The following is a 5743-nucleotide window of genomic DNA, read 5'->3' as shown; positions in this document are numbered from 1 at the left end:
ACGTAAAATTTGAAAGATAATAAGCAACGACTTATGAAAAATATACATATAAAATATATAGTGTTTTTCATACGACATTAATTTATAATATATAAAAATTCATAAATAAAATATCTAATTTGTGTTTATAATTATATTTTATGTTTTTTAAAATATAATTAGTTTATAATTTGTAGAGATTATGTCTTTGACTTCGTGCTTAACCTAAGAAATAATTAAAAGTGTTCAAGTTTCAAATGAAAAAATTCGAATTTTTATATCTTATATTCTCGCTTAATTTTATAGATGATAATTTATGTACTTATATATAGAATATACTATTTTATCTGATCAAATATTTAAAATAAAATATTCATAAATTATTCAAAGCTTTATTAAAAAAATTATGCTGGAAATAATAATGTAAATTATATAAAAATTATATAAAAATTTATAAAAATTAATTAAGTTTTTCTTCAAATGTATGATTATTTTTTATTATATTGTTTTTTAAATTAATTATGTATATACAATGTTAATATATTCATAGCTTTGGAGGATTGGTTTTATAGGTCAAAATAAATACAAAAACTAATCTATAAAAATATATTAAATTATAAACACATTTTATATTCGTATCAAATAAAAGCGCGAAGGTGACAGACAGAGTGTAACGGAGACAGAATGGCCTTATATAAATTTCAATTGGTTATAACTTAATAAATAAATCTTAACCAATACTTTTATACACCAACTTTTTTTTGATCTCTAAAATTAATATTATTAAAACCAAACTATTATATTGTACGAATATATTATCCTATATAATTATATAATGAATAAATAAATAAAAAATAATATTTTACAATAATATTTAATAATTATTTTAAAATAATTTATTATAAATTGGTTGGTTTTATTTTCTTATTTTCTTAAATAAAGCTTGATCAGATTCGTTTTCTTTTGAATACTTTTATAATATTCAATTATGTTATATCAATAATGAAAAATTTAAAACGACATATATTCGTAATAAAGAACAATAATAATTTCAGACTTGCAAAATAAGCTGTTTAAAATTCAAAGTCCCAGTCCCTTGGATTATATTCGTTGATGACAAAAACTCATTGCCTTGTTTGCTCTCAATCCGTATATCTATTTAAAATAGAACTTTTTTTTTCCACAATTCTCGAATAAAGTTACACGCACGTATTTCGCGAAAGATAAATGCAATAAATGCAAAGTAATTCAAAATACAGTCATACATTTTTCATTATATGCATTTTTTTAGTTAAAAATTTAATCAGGTTGAGAATAATAAATTCAAAACGTTATTTCTTTTTTATTAACTCCTTTGAAGGTAAAAAATCTTTACCAGATTTTTATAAAATTGAAATAAATCAATTGTAAATATTATTATTTAATTATAAATTTACATAATTTCAAGAATATATAGATATATAGATATTCAGGTTTTTAGTTTGATTAAAAATTTTAAATTTACGACGAATTATAAATATTTACTAATTAGATATTAATATTGTTTTCTACAAAATAATATATATTATATAAAAATATTTCTTTATACAACTATATTGTATTATATATTGCATATTTGCAAGATATATAATAAATAAAAATCAAATGATGATTCGATATATAAAAATTTATCAAAAAAAAAAAATTTTTTTCGTTTGAGAATTTGTTTTCGAATGAATTCAATTTGAAAATTTTTCAAATACAAATAAAATTGGCTATTTTTATAATTTTTGATTGGATAAAGTTAATTATCTTAGATTCAATAAATTATTTTACATATGAAAATAATTGAAAAGTATAGAATAAAATTTAATTATATCGAACACATATTGACAAATTTTTTTAAATTTGGTTTTCATAAAAATTAATTTTTAAATGAAAAAAATTTATTTTTTATTTTTTTTTTATTTTCAAATTAACTATTGTTAGAAGAATTCAATTGTATTCGATCGATTGTATTCGAGAATTAGATAATTTCAATTATACTGAAAAATTTTATTTATTTTTGAGTTATGTCAATTATAAAATATCAATATAAATAAATTTATAATTATTATAATTATTATAATTTATTTAACATTAAAAAACGTGATTGCAGAATTAATATTCAATTTTAAATTATAAAAATGATTTGATTTCTATTCGATAGAATTGTAATTGCGTCATTCCATGCTTAATGTTATTTTTGACTTCAGAAATTTTTTCATATATATTATATATATTTTAAACTATGTAAAATTCGAAAAAATTTTAAGAAACATTTTACTTATTTTAAGTTTATTTAACAAATATAAAATTTTGAATTTTATAATATTTCGATATATTAATCTTCATAAAGTCAATTTGCATTTATATATTATTATCTTAAATATTTATTGAGTTCAAATTACTTTTCTCTTAATCGTAATTTAGAAAATTTCATATATCCGAATATAATTTTTTTATTTTGAGAGAATAAAATTATAAAAAAAAATTTATTTTACAAATTTCTCTTGAATTTTATAATAGTCACTGTACATGATAAAAAAAAGATAAAGAAAAGGATTTTTTGTTTCACATTTTTTTGTTTATTATATAATAAGTTCTGTATAATTCGTTATATAACAAAAAAATATATAATTATATGATATTATGTTATAAAATGTTTTCTCTTTATTTTTTTAATTTCATGCAAGTTATATAACATATTTTGTTATATAAACTATTAATATTCGATACTTTTGAAGAGATTGATTCTAAAAATTATAGCAAATAAAAAAGTTAATATTGCTGTAATAATTTGATGAAATATTTTTTTATAAAATTCTATTTGTAATAAAATATATTTTATGAATCGTGACTTGATAAATCTTGAAGATACGCATTATTGATTTATAGAAAATTAATAGTGGATAAAATGATGGACAAGTAGATAAGTAAAATCTGTGAACAATGAATATTTGATATAGAATTTTAAATAATAAAATAATTAAATCTTATTTTATTACCAAAATTAATCAATATTAAATATGATATTTTTATATGACTATATAGCATCATAATCAATTATTCATTATTCGCGATATTAAAGAAAAAAATCAATCAAAAAAAATCATTTATTCAATATTAAATAAAAAATTTTCAAATTATTGGATATAATGCATATAATAGCGTAGCAAGCACTTTCATTAAATCTGAGTCCACTTTTTTCTTTGAGAAAAACTGAAAGAAAAAGTACACGAAGAATGATCTATCATTCCAGGAAACATGATGAATTATATAATTAGTACCTTATACTGTTGTTTCACGTAAAGAATCGAAAGAGCATCTGTAATTACTCATGTCGGAAAATGTGTCATTACTAATGGATATCACACATCACTTATAACACAATAATAACAATAATAATAATAATAATAGTACTAATTTTATATATCAATAAAACAATTTTATCGTATTATTGATTTTGAAAATCATTTGAAAGGTATTTGAAAGTCATGATTAAGAAATACTCAAATATATTTTTTCACTCGTTAAAAAATATAATATAAAAAAAATATTAAATAAAAAATAATGATTTTGAAAAAATTAAGAAATAATGATAAAAAATTTCTTTTCCAATATTTTTGATTTATTAAAATCATTTAAATAGCACTGTAATATTTTTTATATCATGAAAATATCATGAAAATATTTAGGCGAAATTCTTTTTATTGTGAAAGTTTGATAATTAAGAAGAAAGAAGAATATATCTATTATATAATAAAAAAAATATTATTATTATCGAAATATAAAAGCAAGTTATAAAAGCAAATATAAAAGAAAAAATGTTTTGAATAATATTTCAATATCGCAAATAAAATATCTTAACTCACATTGTTCTAATAAACATATTTAATATAAAAATATCAATTAAAAATTATTCAATTTTTATCATTCAATTCAAAAATCGTTCTTTTCCTTCTTTAACTTATTCCTTTCCAAATTCTCATCAATGATTAAAATTATAACTGTAGTTTATCGTTGAAAAAATGAATTGGTTGAAAATTAATTGCAAATATTTATCAAACTTTTATTTCTGTCATAGGAATTATTCGAAGGAAAATATCGATCATTAATCGCTAATACTATTATTTCAACCAACCAAGTTTTTTTTCTTTTTTTTTTTTCACTGGCGCGAGTGCATTACCCATATTGGTCGAAATAAAGCATCGTCATAACGTAATGTATTATACTTTCGAATGATTAAATTTCCGGCTACAGACATGCTTTCAAAATCATAGTTGATTTCGTTATTCTTTGTTTATTCCGCCTGCGTATATTTTACAGCACGATTGGACGCTTTTCAATGCATGTACACGGTGTCTTTTATTCACAGCAAAATTCAATGGACTTGGCTAGTATTGTCGTGGAGTCAGGAATACAACAGCCAGAGTATCATTTGCGGAACGAGTCGACGAGCCACGATTTACTGCGTGAATGCGGAAAGTGCGGAACGCGTTTGATTAAGCGTAATCTTCCCGATGGGATCGGGAAAAAAAAGTAAGATTAAATACGGCAAGAGACTCGAGGTATTAATTCCTCTTTCCTTATGCGATGGATCGTGTTATGCAGTATAGTGATCGATTTGTTGTTTATGTTTTTTCCTTGAATTAAATTAGTTTTGTTTAATTTCATCTTCTTTTTATTAATATTTTCGAATTTTTTTACTATATCAATTTGGATTTATTTTATCTTTTCCTTTATATCTATATTTGTTTTTTCACTTTTGGTTATTTTTATATTTCTTTATTTTTTATTATATTAATATTTATTATTATTATATATTAATACTGTTGTATTTTTTTTATTAAATTGTGTTTATTTTTTTTTCTATGATTTTAGCTGTTTGCGTATTTCTATTTTATATTGGTTTTATTTAAATTGTTTCTTATTCTATTATTATTTAATTTTGACTATTTCTGTTCTAATTAATTTTAATTTACTTTGATTATTTTTTCTTTCATTTTTTATTTTTCTTTATTATTATTATTTTTTTTCTTGTTAATTTAAATTCATTTTAATTATTTCTTTTTTTAAATTATTTAAAATCGAGACTTTATTAACTTTGATATCTTTAAAAATATGTTGTCAAAATAATCATTCTAAACAATTTTTATTTATATAAAGTCTTAATATATTAGTAAGATAAAATTTTATGATCAAATTAAAATCGAAACAAGTAAAAAATAATATACAAAAATATCAATTTGTTAAAATCTAAATAATTTACTTTTGCGTTAAAATGAAGTAAATATAAATTAAGTCAATGGTTTGATAAAGATTATTTTTTTTAACTAAATGTAATTTTTATTTTAATTTTATTATTTGAGGAATTTTTATATGAAACTTTTATATTTTTATGAAAATATTTTTCATATTATATATATATACAATTATACAAATGAAAAAAATTAATTTTTTAAACAAATATATGTATTTTTATAATAATATACAAATGAAAAAAAAATTAATTTCTTAATATATAATAAATAAACATATATATTTTTATAATACTATATACTTATTTAAATATTGAAATAATGAAATATAAAATTTTACTGAAAATATTAATTATCGAAGATATATATTAAAGAAATTATAAACTACAAAAATTTTAAATTCTCTTTACAAATGATTCTATTAATTATCAATTTTATTAATTATAATTTTATTAATTGGTAAAAATATGTATTTTTTTTTGATA

Source organism: Apis dorsata, unplaced genomic scaffold (assembly GCF_000469605.1).
Source record: "Apis dorsata unplaced genomic scaffold, Apis dorsata 1.3 scaffold_470, whole genome shotgun sequence".
Lineage (NCBI taxonomy): Eukaryota > Metazoa > Arthropoda > Insecta > Hymenoptera > Apidae > Apis > Apis dorsata.
Note: the sequence above shows the minus strand (reverse complement) of the source record.